This window comes from Phalangium opilio, unplaced genomic scaffold (genome assembly GCF_054372755.1).
Source record: "Phalangium opilio isolate 3A_F unplaced genomic scaffold, DU_Popi_V2 ptg000031l_1, whole genome shotgun sequence".
Lineage (NCBI taxonomy): Eukaryota > Metazoa > Arthropoda > Arachnida > Opiliones > Phalangiidae > Phalangium > Phalangium opilio.
The window spans coordinates 1,177,337-1,195,757 of record NW_028324158.1 but is presented as its reverse complement, the minus strand read 5'-3'; the positions used below and the strand labels follow the sequence as shown (position 1 = coordinate 1,195,757).

Below are 18,421 nucleotides of genomic sequence, written 5' to 3'. Positions count from 1 at the left end.
AAAATGGCCGCCATTAATGTCATTTAGATACAGTATATGGTTCAAAAATTATGAAAATTGGTAATAATTAGGGTGAAGATCGTCTAAACATCATACTTGAATATTGAAGATGTGCTACTGATAGTTTGGGCGCCATCTTCGAAAATGACTGCTGAAAATGCTAAATATATTTAAAATATATAAATCTTTTCGAAATTCCTAATTTGAATAGATGATTTTCATTAACGTAATTAACAACAAAAATGGCCATCTCGAAGTTGAAATTATCGACGCCATCTTTAAAAATGGCCACACGAAAGTTATTGCCTTAAAATCTGAAAGAAAGAAAAGTTATTCAAAGCTGTTATTCTCAACATGTTGATTAGAGAATATAATTTAATATGGGGTTTATACATTCTAGTGTTGTTTAAGATTAGATTCTAGACAAATCTCTAACATTTCATTCATATTCATCGTCATCCTGAAGATTTTTTCATAATAATTGCATGTAAGAGGCCTGGATTAGGCGACAGACCTAGCTGGGGGCCTTATCAGCGCCCCTCCCCATCATATTCCAAATAGAAATTGCGGAACCGCCGTTATGGCACACGGTATCAGCCAGCGGGCCCGACAAACGCCATTTGAGCAGGTGACAGAAGCTGGACACCATCAGCGGCAAGCCCAGTCAGAAGGTGGTCGGTGACAGGGAAGGATTAAGGCAGCAGAAGGCTCGAGTGGACGGAAGAGTTCCCTCCAAGCACAACAGTGCCATACGGTCCAAACAAATAGTGCACCCGCGACCCCTAGAGGGTTGCCAATAGCGGGGGCGAGCCAAGGCAACACCTGGGCGGGGACGAAGCGGCCCAGCAAAACCTTCACGGAACGGGGCAAGGAACGGTCCGAACCAAGGGCGAACCCAAGGAACTCCCTAACCCTAACACTGAACTCAGGCACCCTCCGCCACGACAGGTCCTTTGAGATAAAAAATTTTAAAGAACACTTCTTTCATTTACGTGCTGTAACTGGTTGTGGTTATGATAAGGCGTGGTTTAAAGTAATGACAGATAAACAACATCTTACAAATTCGTTGCGATTTTTTAATGACCATATTGCATCTAAGAAAGCCATAGCTGCTACCGTAGAGAGATTTCTTGCCGCTTATTAGGGTGATAATGGACACGACACGCTTCAACTATGTTGATTTTACACGTATAATGGAACCGTTGCCACACTTACTGTCAAGTCCTCATTTGATCTCGCTAAGCTTCATCCAACAACCGACGCCGAAAAACTACATTTTTTCCGAGCTTATCTTCAAGTCCCACAATAGCTACGAAACGATTTAATGCCGACCAGTGGGGATTGGTTCGCGATCGCGAAAGTCGAAGACCCATTCACACCATTGTCGTACCGGCATCAGATGAACTTATAACGCTCATTATTTGTACCTGCAGTCTACAGAACATTTTGTATAAAGAACAGTGAATGTAGACGATCGATATTTTAGACTCGTAAATAGTTATTTTGATGGCGTTTAATACGTTCATGAAAATCATCTACTCAATAAAGACATATCGAAAAAAATATATCTGTAATATATTTTCCAAGATGGCGCCTAAACTATCAGTAGCACGTCTTCAATATTCAAGTATGATGTTTAGACGGTCTTCAACAATATTTTTACCAATTTTTATAATTTTTGCAGAATATACTGTATCTAAATGATATTCCCGGTGGCCATTTTCCAACATGGCGGCCAAACTTCCTCATGAATGACTTCAATATTTTACTATGAGGTTCACACAGCTCTGATTATAATGCCTATCAATTTCCATAGTTTTCCAAGAACATGGTGAAATATACTGTACCTAGCATTCACGGCGGCCATTTTCCAATATGGCGACCAAACTATTAAACACACAGCTGTAAAATTTTGCCATGATGTTCATGTGGTTCCAATCATAATGTGTACCAATTTTCATAATTTTTGAAGAAGAACGTGGGATACATTGTAGCTGGCATTCCCGGCGGCCATTTTCCAAGATGGCGGCGAAAGCTCGCGCTCTGCAGCAGGGGACTTTTAGTATAATTTTTGTTGGGTCAAAAACAACACATGTACCAATTTTCATCTTTATGTTCAAATGTTCTAGGTCAAGCCCTTTTTTGGCCTATCTGTCCTGGCCTATATAGATACAGAAGAGATATTTGACGGCTAACTGCTTTGAAATCTTTGTCCACATGACGCAGTTGTATTGAAGTTCAGCGGAGAAACTGGATGTAGGCGCAGAGCCACAGCCGACATATCATGATAGCTTGGAGAGACAACTGATTAAAGGTGTAAAATAATAGTGTGTATAAGCGCATTTGATAGTTTTGGGAGTGATCAAGCGTTTGAATTCCCGGTGTTAAAATAAGTTAGAAAGGTATTTTACAAGGAAGGTTGCCTATCTTCCTCGTGTGAGAGTTGACCCAACGTTGACGTTTGTATTTCGTAACTTTATCTTACGTATTCTTCCAAGAATTTTGCCATTTATTTACTTGTATTATACAGCCTAAAAGACCCCTTTACCTTTGTTTAAAGAAGTTAAAATTTCATAACAGATAATTCTCGTTAACACTTTTTAGTTGCTAGGGTTGAGTTTATCATGTGGAAGTACACTATACAGTACGGTACAGTAAATTTCTCCCTGACCAATACCAAGGATTAACTAACTCTAAGGGATTTTTCATTCCAACTAGGAGATAAAGTTTGGACCAAATATCACGTGTTCTATAGCGTTCAAACTTATAAACCTGCCTGAAGTTCTGAACCATGTCTGAAATAAAGCATTTTTAAGATAAAAAGCAGCAGTTGGTATTAAAAAACATTATTCAATTTTAATATATATAAATATATATAAATTTATATACCAACTAAGTAAAACTTTCCACTTGTAAAAGCTACTTATTAAACATGATTCAAGTCTCAAAATTCAAATCTACCAAAATTGGGCGCCGCCACCTTTAAAATCCGCCAAAACGATTTCTTTTACCTAGAGATGGCGCTATATCAACATCCGTTTTGATTTTATAAATTTGGGAATGAAGAGGGTAATCAAGGAATAAATCGGAATACGTAGTTGGCGGTAACAATCCCTTAGAGTTAGTTAATCCATGCTTATACCGAAATATGAGGGAAAATCCAGTGAAACTTTGCTTACCTAAATGCACGAATATTAAATGAAATATTTTTTGACTGTGTTTAACAACAAAAACATCGAACGCTTTGTTAAAAAAACCCAATCACTTTTAAGCAATGATAATTAAGACCATGCATTAACCATCCAATTTATCTCCCGACGGCGATAACATTTTGCACTTCATGCGATTTTTAATGACACGTGACTTTCTATGAGTGCACCATTTCCGTTTTCAAACTTCATCCAACGTGAGTAAAAATGTGCAATAACGATCGATATTTCCGTTGGTAGAGGGCCGGTAAAAACGATAAATTCAACCCCAACGAGTTCGCAGTAAGATAGATATTGAAACCCATAAAATCGGATAAGTGGATATTTAAGTGAAGATATTATATATGAACTTAAGTTCAGGACAGAAGTAAAAATATTTAATACTACAGTTAAAAATATGGAGACAACTTAATGCTTAAAGTGTTGAACGAATAAGGTGACAATTTGGCTTGATTGAAATATTTTCATTGTTTTCATTAATAATTGGAAATACTTGAAGACGTATTTAAAATTATTTTTACCCATTCGCCGCTGCCTTCTTTGAAGGAGATGAATGAAAGAGCAAATATTTTGATAAATTTTGCAAGAAACTGAGGAGTGTATATTTTAATGTGATGTCATTTCAGGGAGTCCAGCGGTCCTATAATTCCTATAAAAATCCTATAATTTCCTACAATTTGAACATATCCTATATTATCCTACAATTTGAACATATCCTATATTATCCTACAATTTGAACATGCCATATATTATCCTATAATTTCACGAACGATCCTATATTATCGTACAATTTGAACATGCCATATATTATCCTATAATTTGTACATGTCCTATGTTATCCTATAATTTGAACATGTCCTATATTATCCTATAATTTCACTAACGATCCTATATTATCCTATAATTTGTACATGTCCTATATTATCCTATAATTTGAACATGTCTTATATTATCCTATAATTTCACGAACGATCCTATATTATCCTTTAATTTCACGAAAGATCCTATAGTATCCTAAAAACGTTTTCGTATATTTTAGCATCAAATTTATCAAAATTTATAGACACCGAAATTCGATTTGCTCGTTCACCATTTTTATATAATGTATTTTAATTAAGTTATTCTTTCAAAGTTAAATCCAATTTGTTATTTTTTTTTGAGATTTTCCTATAAAAACATTTTTTTCCCTATAAAATCGTATAATTCCGGGAAAAAATTCCTATTTTTCCTATAAGCAATTCAAATTTTCAGCTCGGCTCCTGTCATTTGATAATATAATTTGTTCCTAACTGACCATTAATCAGACTACCTCCGTAGAGCTATGCACTGCTTGTTCCTTTCCCTTCATTTTCTCAGCTTATGTAAAGACAGAAACAACAATTCAAACTAAAACTATAAATGTGCTCTAGTTTAATGTAAAATTCAATAACGACAAAAGCGTTGAAACTTTGAAATCTATCTTGGAGATCGACTATATATCGCTGTTTCAAAGGATCTATAACACGCACGCATTTACACCTTGCCCTGCGCGCGCCATAATGCGCAAAAAATACCCGTTATATTAATACCACCGGTTTCACCTTCAACTTTTACTACGTATAACAGCGTGAGTCATGGTTTGAAGCATTATTTTCCCAGCTTGAACTACCGCGAGCTTTCAACATAAAAACAATTGTGCACTAGTCGGCGAAAAACGAGGCAGGCTGGACATACTGATGAACTTTTGACGAGCAAAACGCGTGCGAAAACTTGAGGAAGAGAAGCAAAACTGCCTGCTGAAACTTTTCTCACACATGAGAATGTGTCGAAGTTATCAATTGCTCCATTAATAGAGGCATAAAAAAATTAAAAATATAGTATCCCAATAAATTTTTCCTGCATGCATTCAACTCTTTTGTGTTCAATATAGGATAGAAACACTGAAAAATGTAATGAATAGATGGCCGATACCAGGCTTAACCCGATACCGATCGATGCCGGTGCTAACACGAACTGATACCGATCGATACCGATATTTACTCACTATGATCCAATCCCGATACTTCAACCGATACCGATATCTTTAGTAATACAGTGCCATTTACACATGTATTAAAGATACTAGAAAATAATTATAGAGTAATTTCATGAATTATAGTACAATGGTTAGAGGTACTGTAATTACTGACATAAAAGAAGAGTTTACATACGTTTCTTCGTTTAAAATTTTACTATATACGACGGCCTAGTACAATATGCCGACCAAAACTTTGGATTAGTCTACTTTCGGTTTCTGGTAACTGAATAAAAACCAACTATGAACAAGTAGTAAGATGGTGGGAGGGGGATTCCATGGTTGTGTTAATGAAGGCATACACGCGCGACAATCGGTCCTATGTCGCCATAATAGGTTAGGTATACAGACCAACTTATATTGTTTGAAAATTGCAGTAATACCCACGGAAGATATTCGTTTACTAAATATAACGCTATAAAACTAGGAAGAGGGCAATAATGTCACCATTAGTTATGTGCTACAATTAAAATTTACTAAGAGTAATTACATATAATGCGAATGAACTAAAGAGACGAGTGTACAACGCTTTATAGTTCAATGCATTAGTTTCGTACTACAAAAATATTGAAACAATCTAGCGTTGGCTCCTTATATTTAACTTTTGATCATTTGTATGTACTTGTTTAATCTATGTCGTATTGCCTGTATTTAATTTTACACACAGTTTCATGTGTTTTTCTCCATTGTCAAAATCGGCATTTCCTAACAAATAAATATTGGTCTGAAACTTCGATACGGTCCGCGACAATTTGATTTCGCCGTTATGGTCTCGCCGATTTGGTATTAGAACAAATGGGCCCCGAGACAAATTGGGTCTCGGGCCAGTAGGGTCTAGAGACAAATTGGTCCCGGGAAAAATTTGGGTCTTCGAAAAAATTGGTCCCGGAACAATTGGGTCTCTGGACACGAAAGTCTCGTTATAAAAAAATTATCACCCCTTCAGCATTTACTCAACCCAGCCAAATTTAACCCAACCAAATCAAACCTAACCTAACGAAACCCAAATAATCCAAACATAACCTAACCAAACCCAAATAATCCAAACATAACCTAACCCAACCCATAACCCAAATAAACCTAACCCAACCTTGTTTGGAGGTAAGAAGATTATTTATATAATGAGCATGAAAAGTCCTCCTCTTAGCACGAACAATTTATTAACAATAACAGAAATATTTTGGAAAATTTGGCAGCTAATTAATTTGACAATGTTTTGGAAATTGTGGCAAAGAATTATTGGGACCATGGTTTACTAATTAGGTAACCAAATAATCACGAGACCAAACCTTCCCGAGACCAAATAATCACGATACCAAATGGTCGCGAGACCAAATAATCACGATACCAAATGGTCGCGAGACCAAATAATCACGATACCAAATGGTCGCGAGACCAAATAATCACGATACCAAATGGTCGCGAGACCAAATAATCACGATACCAAATGGTCGCGAGACCAAAAAATCTCGAGACCGACCAAATAGTACCGAGACCAAAAAGTAACGGGACCAAAAAGTCACGAGACCAAGTCACCAAATGGTTCTAAGACAAAATTGGTGAGACCAATTAGTCCTGCAACCAAATCAGCGAGCCCAAAATGGAGAGACCAATTCAGCGAGACCATATTTTCTGTTCCGTCTTCCGTATTGTGTAAGGGAGGTGAAAACTTAAAAGAGTGTGACTAGGGCCCTTCACGTTAACCACGCTCTCGGTAGCAGTATGCCTTCGTTATGTTGTGGTTTCTCCTTCATGCATTTTATACCAAATGAAATGCATGTTTCATGCTGGCTTCTACAGAACATTTGCATTGATATTGTTTTGTAGATATTTCTTAATTCTGATACTGCAAATGATGAAAGAAGTTATGGAAGAAATCTGCATTACCAAATTTGGGAAAATATTCGCGAAAACTCATTAAAATTAAATTATTTCACATCACCTCCACTGAAAAATTGCTTTTTATAACCTAATTGGCTTAAGGGACAAAACCTTCAATATTGTTAGTAGGAAAGTGATTCCAACTAAATTTTGAAGAATCACAACTAGAATCTAATTCCGACGAGGAGGGTCCGTCCCGCATTATAAAGACATTAAATCCGGTCGCAAATTACGTTGGAACATTATCACTAATTTCCAAAGGTAATAGTATTAATCGCGAGTCTGTTGCTAGATGAGAAACCGTTTCTGATTTAATCAATAAGCATCAGTCGATGACGAGATCCTCCGCTCGTTCACTCTAAGCTCGCAGCTTTCAACGTTAAATTCGTTTAGGGTTAACAACGCAGCAGCCATTACGAAAAGGCAATAATTGTGAACCAATTGCTACTGAAACTGCTGCGCCTAAACTTAACGCGTTAATCAGTGACAATTCCATTCCTTTGATCAACTTAAAGGACAAGTCTCGTAAAATTACTTGGAAATGGTATCTTCCAAATTCACTTGGAGATTTGAAACGAGACCAATAAATAAATATTAATTCAACAGACTGAAAAATAGATAAAACAAGAAGATCACTTTTTTAGTTAAAGGGGATCTAATTATGGGAATAATTGGATGTCTGCAATACGGCTTCTAGCTCCCTCTATGTGAATAGTTTTGTCTGATTGATCCAGTGCTGCTTTCTTAGTGCCTTTGAACGTCACTTAACCAGATAATAGCTGATAACACCTCCTACCCATAATGCACTAGACACCCCGAAAATAACCTTTGTGGAATTCAAACGATTATTTTAACGTACGTTTGTTTTATCGTCACCATTTGAAATCCCCCATGATCTGATTATTATTGTCGCTATAAAATGACCGGCAATTGGAAGAGGAGTGGCAAGTGTTGCCGCGTTGTGAAATTTGCTATATTTTTTTATTTATACATATGGGAGGATTTCGTTATCCACGACGTGTGGTAGGAAATAAATTTTCCACCTCACACTAACTTTCAAGGTTTGAAATTTTCTTACTGTTTGATTTTCGTTCTTTTGACCGACTTCGCTTATGTTGGGCTTATGTTGACTTTCTCACTACAATCTCTACCAGAACAATTCGTTAACCAAAAGAGAAAACATCCATAAGACTTGTCCTGTGAGTTTAAATTATACAAGCCAAATCTCCACAACGATCAAATAATTATTTAAGCTTGTAATTGAACCTAGTAGTACGTATATTTCTCTCTTATTACCATGCTTTAAAACGATCAACTTTGACGTTTATATTAAATTGTTAAATTAAACGGCACTACCTTCGGCTGTCACCCTTCTCATATGAATGCTTCAACGCTGTAGCATAGGCCTAACGCTGAATAAAGAAACGTTTTTCCTACGCAATCTAGCTATTTTTTGTCTGTATCTAAGTCATTTAAAAAAAATAAAGATCTGGGGTAAATTGGTGAAGTATTTAACATCTCGTCTTTTGTTTGTTTTGCTTTTATTTTCAAATAACCATCAAATAAAATTCAAGCGCTTTTATACAAAATTACTGGCTCCCAGTTAAACCATTAGGAAATCGAATCATTTCGTTAATTCATAACTTGGTTAACATTAGTTCATAAGATATGTTCCATAAGTTTGACACTGGTTACTGAGAGCTTGTAACGAATTAACGTTGGTGAAACATCATAAATTCTCTTAAAGCCTGGTGAGCCGCAGTCAAAGACTTAGTGCAGACTGAATAGGAACTGCAAAACCCGAGTGTAGTCAATCTCGCGTCGTTCTCGAACAAGCTTTCAGTTAGCCTCTAGCATGACGAAGCATAGTTAGTGTACTTATGCGTGTACATAAGCTCGTCACATCTTTGTTATTATGCATTCCCCAAAGGTCTGCTTTCACTAAGCTTAATCATATTTTTCTTAGCAATTAATAATACCTAAATTTCATACCTCGTTGATTTTACCCTTTGGTATAATCATAAAGAGCCATCTGTAGTTTGCACAACCGGCCATGCGCAACACTAATCAATCGAACTGTTAATAGAAGTATAACTTATAAGCGGTTGCCGAAAGCGATTCGAGGCGTAACCGAATCAATGGTATGATGCATTAGGAAAACGCCGGACTTAAATGCCGTTGAGGGCAAGCATAACATTAATACTACCAAACATGCTATATACTTAGCATACAACCTAATTGCTAAAGACTGACAGACAAAACTGGATCTCTCTTATAATAATACCATTTTGAAGTCAGCCTGATATATCACGGATATTTTTTTATTTGCACGTGTCTATATTTACTAAATGAAGAATCGCGGTATTTTGGCCCCTTAGCTTTAGCTGCTCTTCTGCTATCTGGTTCTTGGGAGAGCTAATGGTTAAATATTGCAGCAGAGTGAAAACACTGCAATATTGTTGACCTAGTTTAAAGTGTTAACCGAGATTCGTTTAGTTTCTTTTAAGTTTTGGCGAAATAATTAATTTTTAAAAAATCTGCTTTAATTTATTGCTCTTGCTTTGGCAAGAGAGTGACCACTTAGGTCCTACAGTTTATTGTATTCTGATTTAAAAAATGTGAAAAAAACTCTCTCGCTTGCTCACCGCTTAGCCTTTTTCTAATATTCTAGTGGCCAATAGACTCGTTACCCTTCGGGGACTTTTGCTTCTTTGGGCGTCTATGTTTACGAAGTTTTAATGTCAGAGATGGTATAGCTAGAGATGGAAAAAGATTCAAAATTGAAAACACTACTTACCAAAATTTGTTACACAAAATATTGCATGCATGCCTGTTTTTGAAAAAAAAATTGTTATTGAAAGTTATGAAAATTTTTCATTTCATATACACCGAAATAAATTATAAAAGATATTTACAGGTTTTATTTAAATTTTTATATGAGAAATTATTTAGTTAAAAGTTATTTAGAGAAAGTATGCCTACTTCAAATTATTTATTTCTAGAAAAGCATACTTTTTTCAATTTATTTATTTCTAGAAAAGCATACTTTTTTCAATTTATTTATTTCTAGAAAAGCATACTTTTTTCAATTTATATATTTCTAGAAAAAGTATAGTTTTTTCCAGAGAAAAGTATAATTTATTTCAGTTTATTTAGTTCTAGAGAATAATATAATTTATTTCATATTATTTACTTCTAGAAAAAATTATAAATTACTCCAGTTCATTTACTTTAAGAGAAAAGTATACACTTTATTTCATTTTATTTACTTCCAGAGAAAAGTATATACTTTATTTCATTTTATTTACTTCCAGAGAAAAGTATAGTTTTTTTACTTCTTGAGAACGGTATAGTTGATATCAGTTTATTAATTTCTACAAAATGGTATACTTTATTTCAGTTTACTTTCTTCTAGAGAAAAGTATACTTTTTTTCACATTATTTGTTTCTAGTCCTAGAGAAAAGTATTCTTCATTTCACTTTATTTACTTTTAGAGAAAAGTATACTTTATTTCACTTAATTTATTTCTAGAGAAAAGTGTAATGCTCGGTAGATAATGCTGATTAGCAAAGTGATGTTGGCAATTTCCGTGATAGTCTCGAAGACTTACGCTCGGTCGAATGGTCTGGCACGAATCTGTCGCAATTTTCAAATGAATATAAAGTATAGTATATTTATTTATTTACTACTGGAAATACAAACGTGGCCAAGATAAACCCGCTTTTTGAAATCTTAAAACAAATATTGTGTGTCAATGGAAGTATTTCCGCAACCTAACAATAAGTCTCCCATATTAGGAAATATAAATCTCTGTCTTGACTCAAGCCTAAAAGTGATCAATTGCTGGATACAAAGTCTATGATATCATCGAAATTGCTTATATCACTCGCCTCTTTTTTTTTTGTTTCTTTAAAAATGCTATAAATATTGCAGATTCTCAATAATTTGTTCGAATTTATGTAAAATATTTAGACTCCCCTCTCATGTAGCTTTAGTTACATATTAAAGAAATCCGAAGGGAAAATGCATTTCGTCTTAAGATTCCTTGCCTTCTAAAATTCAGGCTTTCCTTTGATGGTGGCGCTTTAGTAGGTATGAGGGTTAGGAAGTCGAATCATCGCTCTTCCCTCTTTTAGTTATGGCGAGATTTTTGGTGCCACCTGCTTCGCCTTCCAAAAACGTATCAAATACTCATCTTCATCCCTGCATCCTCTATTTCTGATCTCATCCCGTCCTATCCCACTTATTCTAGCTGCTCTTCACAGAGTTTCTCCTTACAGTGTAGAAAAATTCTCATCTTGAATCCTGGATGGCATTGGGCAGATGCTTTTGACCTACAGATTTCCGCCAAGGGAGGCTTCGCTGCCACTCTTAAAACCACACCAAGATTTTTCTCTTTCGCTTTTTGGGGGCGTCAAAATCTGACGACTTGCTAATGGAGCACCTATCACTTTCGAATTTATCGATTTCATTTTCCCCATGTCGCATCATTTCAAAAACTTTCTAGCCTTTCCATCCTTAAAACCGGAACAGTTAAACCATAAAAAACTTTTAAAATCGAAACTATTTTTGAAATTAGTAAACAAGTAAAATAGACATTTAATTCTTCAATTGTCCAACTCAGTCGTACTACTTATAAATATCTCTATAAAAGCTTTAAATCGAATTAAACTAAATAGGTGTGTATTAAAAAAACTAAATAAATTAAATAGTTGTCAAGTAATGAAACCGATGTTGAAGATTTAAAAATGTTGGAAAAAGCCACATTTATAATTTAATAAGTAGATAATTAGTTTCCGGCTTAGTGCAAGGATGGCGCTACTGACGTCACACGTTAAAAATTCCTTTTATTTAATGGACTTATGACTTCAAAATAATTAGAGATCTAAATGCTGTATTACCAGAAGTTGACTGACTTATAGAGGTGCTCAACTTAGTACCAGGGATAGATTTAATTTTAGAAGTAGGAATGGGCGCACGTCCCTTCCCCGGGACGGTTGGTCGTGAAAGAAGAGACGGGTCACAGCGACAGAGGTAAAAAGGAATAACGTATTTTTCGCTGTCCCTGTCAGCAACGTCATCAAAACATAGTTAAAGTGAGCCAATTAGATAATTTAAACTTTTCGTTAAGTGTTGGAGGGAGAGGCTCTATACTGGGCTATGAGTCGGACTGAAGTAAATACTAACCGTTCTCTTTCCCTACATCTAAAATCAAATCTGTCCCTGTAAGTACCTAATACCTTTTACTATAGTTTATTTGCTTGGCCTTCGAAAATAATCTTAAAAGCATTTTCGCTGGTAAACAAAACGCTTTACGTTTGTATATGAACTCAATTAGAACGTTAAATTATCTTCATGAGAGTCTGATGCTTGGCTGATCTTCGGCATTTACATGACTAAAAACAGAAGTGAGATGAGACTAGAAGTGAACATTTCCTACCCCCTTCACCTCAACCTAAAGCCGCGGATCACGGACGCGGGTGCTGGAATCTAGTTCGGCCGTCTACCGCCACGAGCGTCTCACGTTTTGGAGGGAAAATTCAGAAACCGCTACCAGAGGGCCAACCGTTCGTGTGTTATCAAGAATTTTCACTTTCGCTGAGTGAAGAATTTGGTTAGCTCAGTACTTCTGGTCTCATCTCACTTCTGCTAAAAATAAAAGCTAATAGATTTTCATTTAAACAATTAGACTAACGTTTACAATTTATATTTAAGTATATGTTTAATTTTAGTAATATCCCGGATTATTTTTTTTTTTCATTTTTGTTTGAATTGCAAAAAAAAAAAATAAGAAGAAAATCACAATCTATCTTTGATGAAAATTTTCAAATTTTCAGTATGATAATTATTTAATTGTATCGTTTATGATTACAATTATATTCTGACACAATTTATACAAAATGGCTATATAAACATATTTTCCATTATTTATTGGATATTTATTTGTTGTATTCTAATTACTTACTTGACGAAAACCACTGTAAATCAGTAATTCCAAAGAGGGCATAAAGAGAGGAGTAGAAAGCTTGGCTGGAGTGTTCTCGCTTTGAAAGTTTACCTCTAAGCTTCCGGTGTGCGCGTCCATCCTTATCTGCCCTCTTATTGGTTGAATAACGTGAAACGGATATTAGGAAGAAAATACTACAAATAGGAAAAAGAAACAGAGAACTCCCAAAATACTATGGCAAATCCGCTATCTTCAACTCCCCCTCTTTATACCCTCTGTGCATTGAAATAGGGGATAAACTATAGTTTCGTTAATTCAAATTTCATCTTATAATAAATCAGCTATACTATATGCGATTACTGCAGGCAGAATCATCCTTCAGGGTCCCTACATTTTGTCACATTCGGTCTCGATTGTTAATGAGCTGTACATAAGAACGACCCCAAAGTAATTCTTACCTTCACGTGACGTAGTGACTTTGGTTTAACGGTGCCAGACCCTTGAAACATTCATTTCCATCACATAAGCGTACAACGTACATAATTAAATGAACAACAAACAGTTTGTTGGAAGTTACTATTCAATTCCGTACAGCATTGAAACGAAACAAAGAAAAAGTTTTAACCCTTAGGAAAATTCTTCGAATCGATTTTTCCATGCAAAGCCGCTCCATAAAAGCTTAGCAGGAATTAGGCAACCTTTAATTTACCAAGTCGTTTCAATTGCCCCAAAACGTAGGGAAAAGGTTTACTTTAGACACACACAGCGCCTCCGTCTGTGTTTTAAGCCAAAAAGAAGAGAAAACCTTTTACTTAGCTCACTTATTTATCGGTTTTTCTTGCGGGCCCAACAAGAAATTCCATTGCAAGGAAATTTGCAGTGGAAACACTCGATAAACACGGGCTGCAAGGCAAATTGAAACGAGAACTTAGTCCTCCAATCATAGTGAGGGTCTAATTTCATAGCAGAAGGTCATCAAATAATGTATGAATTGTTGGTTAACCCAACGACAATATAAAAACTAAGGAAAGCAGATGAGTAAATATCGAAGGTAGATGTTATTTTTCACTCGACTGCTCGAGTTCAGTGGTCATACTTACCGCTCAAAGTTGATGTGATACTCGTGTTCAAATAATAACTAAGTTTGCTACAATCTCAATCTTGAAAACACCGGATTCTTACTACTAGTCTCGGTCTTCGCCGAACTTGAGAAATAAAATAGAAAAAAAAACTAATGTATTATTATAAAGAAATTTAAATTATGTTATTTTTAGTTAGTACGCTTTGTTTAATCTGATGGGAAATAAATTACTGGTAATCAAGCTCAACAGACAACAGAAGATGAGAATAGTTCAGATATTTAATCCTAGTTTCCATACCATATTAATTTTAAATCTTCATTTGCAATTTATATATATTTTCGCATTGTAGTTATTTAACCTTATACCTGTAGAAAGTTATTTTCCTTGACAAACGTTAGAAAGACACTGACCATAGGATACACTGTTTTGCAAAATATAACGTTAATTCTCTTTGCAAATATATTTAAGAGTCATTCTATACAACCTAAATTTCCCCTAACCTTTATAGACAAAGAAGGCATTGCACACATGACGGTAAGTTTAATAATCTCTCGATAATGCGATATGACTATTTAAAACACGTCAAATAAAAAAACGCAGTACTTAGCCTATGTTCGTTCCGTAGTAAGGGCTTGAAGGAGAGAAGGATGGAGTGGTAATCATCATACCCTCTGTACCCTCACCTACGGCGCCGAAGTACTCCCAGCATCCTCAGGATTTAGGTAGCGTCGTACAATACGAAGTCGTAAAAATAGAAACTAGTTCTCATACAAATACAATGGCGCTACGTGGCAGCACTTGACAATCGCTTACCGAAGGGTGAAAGCGTGCGCGCGGTACACTAGTAGAGTTCTGATGCGGTGCGTTGCCTATCGTATTTCTACTCCATTTTAAATCATTTCTCCCTGGTAAGGGTTTCTCCTTATTGAAAAATACCCTGTATATCGCTACTGTATTCTGTAGACGTTTGTAAAACTTACAGGCTTATAAGTTAGACCCCTACTTCTTTTTTTCCTAACAATGTTATCAATGAAGTGAAAACCTTTCTATAAAAATATCTATTTTTTTGCGGAGGGGGAGATGAATCAAGAATAATGTAAAAATCATCGATACCTAGAAAATAATATTGTCAAGTATTGTTTTGCTCATCCAAGAAATAGTTTGCTCATCTTTCACGAGCTCGGTAGAAATTTTCAAAATAAGATGTTTTTTTTTTTTGAATCTTTGCTTTTTCATGTTATGGTTGAGATTTTATAGGATAATAATGTTTAGAACTGGACCATTCCAAGGATATTTCAGCGAGATTTAGCCTACCCCATGAGAGGAAATAAAAACAAATTTCTTAACGAAAGTTTTATATACAGGTAAGATATACTGTGAAAGAGATAGAAAATGAGGGTATAAACAAAACTTTCAAAATATTAAAGTCGTCTTGTTGGAAATATTTATGAGAATTAGTTGTGTAGATATGCTGTTTTGTTACTGTAATATTGTTGTAAATTAGATGAAAATATACCATTAGTTAGAATACTCGTATTTCAAAAGATCAGAATTCCCCTTCGACATGGTAGATTGGCAGTTCAAGAGATTTTACCGTCGTGTAAATTTGCCATGCGATACTTTTCGACGAGACTATTTTTACTTTCTATTTGTGTTGCTTTAGTAAGAATATTGACTAACAAAGGCTTCCACACACGTACGCCTTTTCCAGGCTGGTGATTCTTTAAAGGGCAAAGTGATCCAGGGAAAAAGCGCAGAGTATAGACGTAGAAGTATACGGCATTGCTGCTGGGAATATCACTTAATTTGAAATGTGTATAATGTCTTTCCATTACTTTGAAAGGACAAAATGGACTAAATATAATATGTAAGTTTGAAACCGAGAAGATACGGTCCGTGTAATTTCCATTGGAAATTGATTATTCTGTTTTCAGAAGTAAAAACTATTTAGGATGATGATTATATATTTCAAATGATAATTTTAATTGTAGGGTAGCAAATCCCGAATACTCTCCAGTTATGTAAAGAGTTGGAATTTTTCAATTCTATTCGATAAACTTTGTCATATAGCACCTTTATCTGTTTTGAACGCTATTTACTTCGCGCTTCAAGCAATAATTATGGTTCCATTGTAATATCTCATTTCGGTTTTAAGTTAGAAAATTTACAAAATAGTAACTATTATTATTAACAATAGGGTTGTTACATATAAATTTACAAAATTTTTCAGAAACACAATTCAGGAAATGTAACAAAACTGTCCTTAAGAAACTACACAAAAATCACGCGAGTCTAGCGAGGACAATTGTGTTCTACTACTATATATAAATACAGTCTCGCCCAACCCAAAAGTGCGAAAATTACGGTAATTATGATTAAAAGAAAGGAGCAGACGAGAGACCAAGGAGGAAGCTAGAAAGATAACAATTTTAGAGTATGTGCGAACCTCTCTTTCCCACAAAGCGCTAGAGCGTGGGGCTGAAGCCTTAGTTATTGATTGACACCCGAGATTATCCTGCTAGCTAGATGTTATAATTCACTTGAAAACCGGGAATGGAGTGGAAGACTAAAACTGATAAGCTTTCAGGAGACCCGACAAACGTGATTTTTCACATACTCTTGAATACAACTGGGTCTTTTACAAATGTACAGTAACATTGCAGGGAATATTAATTTTGGTAGAATAAATAAGGAAAATATATATTTTTGTAGTTTCAAATCCAGTTGAAATATATCTTAAATTAAAACCCATTGTACCCAACTAACAATGTTGCGGTACAATCGAAAAATGTTGATAGCAAGAATTACTGGGTGAACGTCTTTTATTGGTTTAGAAAGACAAGGCTCTTGTAAGTTTTTTAATTAACGTTTGTGAAGTTTTAAAATACTGGGTCTGTAACTTTCTCATGCCGATTTTTTCCGGTTTGACATTTTTAGGCGAAATCATGCCTAATTTTACAGATATTATATAATCTATTTGTAGTATATGTATGTGTGGAACGAAACAATAATTACTACTAGAGATACCTTTTTTGTGTTGCTCAATTGTGTATTTATTACACTAATCCTCATGGTTATAGAAACAGAAAGATATTTTAGTCGCGGAAAAAATAATCGATATTTTTCTGTTAAGAGAAAGAAAATACCATTGAAAAGAAAATGGCATGGTGGCGAGATGAAAAGGGCTGGGGTAAGGACCAGCTCTTTTTGCCGTTCGTCTCCTTTTCCTTCCGAAACTTCGGCTTCTATCGGTTTTCAAACTTTTAACAGAAGCACCATACTTAAAGGCTGGATTCTTCGTGCCTTTCTTTAGCTTTAGCTTAATATATCAGCCTAGCAACACTCAACACCCGACACCTCTTGTAATTTCCCCTAGAATTTTTTTCTTGAAACCTTGGACCTGTCTTAAACATCTTTGCGTCAAATCGGGAAAAAATGAAGACGTTTAAATTGAAATGAAAATTGCGAAGGTTGGTTTTTGATGAAAGTTACGCGTGGGTAGATGGCGAAGCGAGCAGGGAAAATTGAATAAAAATGCGCATTTTAAAATGCCAGCGTTGAATTCGATTTGCGGATAGGAAATCGGCTCTTACAACAGCGTTTCAGGGTGTGTCAAAACAGCGGTTTATCATATCAGTGATTGTCAACCCAACATTTGAAAATACGCATTTTCAATACTTACTCTGAGATTAATAGAGAGAGGGCGCGGAAGAACCATAAACTGTCATCTACTTCCAGACTTGTATTACATATACTTCATTCGCAACTGAGCATGAAAAAGTAAGACTCCATAAACCTCACGCTAGTTAGTCCATCCAAATGATGTAGATAGTCTTTGTTTTTTTCCCGTGTACTCACCCTTTTAAGTCATAACTGTAAGAATCGGTAAAGTCAGCCTGTGAATCCTAGAAGAAATAAGAAGAATGACTATGGGCAGGCCCGTAGCCAGAAATGTTACGCCGAGGGGGAAGTATCTTTCTGTGAGGGGGCATGGCAAATGGAATTTTTTTATGGGATAACATAAATATCAAACTTGTCAAACAATAAATATTTCCTAATGATAGACTAGTTTTAATAATTTTAATAAATACAACAAGCTTGTTGTATTTATTAGAAAATTTTACATCTAATAAGGTACTAAATCATTACCATGAGTTTTTCTTCGAAAAATTAGTCTTTCATTATAAAAAATTTTTTACCATGGCAAAAGAAAAGTTTAATATTTATAATAAATATTTCCGCAGGTAT

The 18,421-nt window shown here is 35.2% G+C and overlaps 1 protein-coding gene across 6 annotated transcripts in view; it reads left to right on the top strand.

Annotated features, from left to right (window-relative positions):
* Nucleotides 1-18,421, top strand: part of LOC149687029 (uncharacterized) — a 219,674-nt gene that overhangs the window by 171,024 nt on the left and 30,229 nt on the right. Inside the window, exons 4-5 of one of the 6 annotated variants that reach the window (XR_016383602.1) lie at nucleotides 10,676-10,807; nucleotides 11,425-11,439. The exons of the other annotated variants lie outside the window; for them this stretch is intronic. The gene's annotated coding sequence lies outside the window, so the exon portion shown is untranslated. Of the gene's footprint in view, nucleotides 1-10,675; nucleotides 10,808-11,424; nucleotides 11,440-18,421 lie in introns of those variants that run through there. 6 annotated transcript variants of the gene reach the window in all.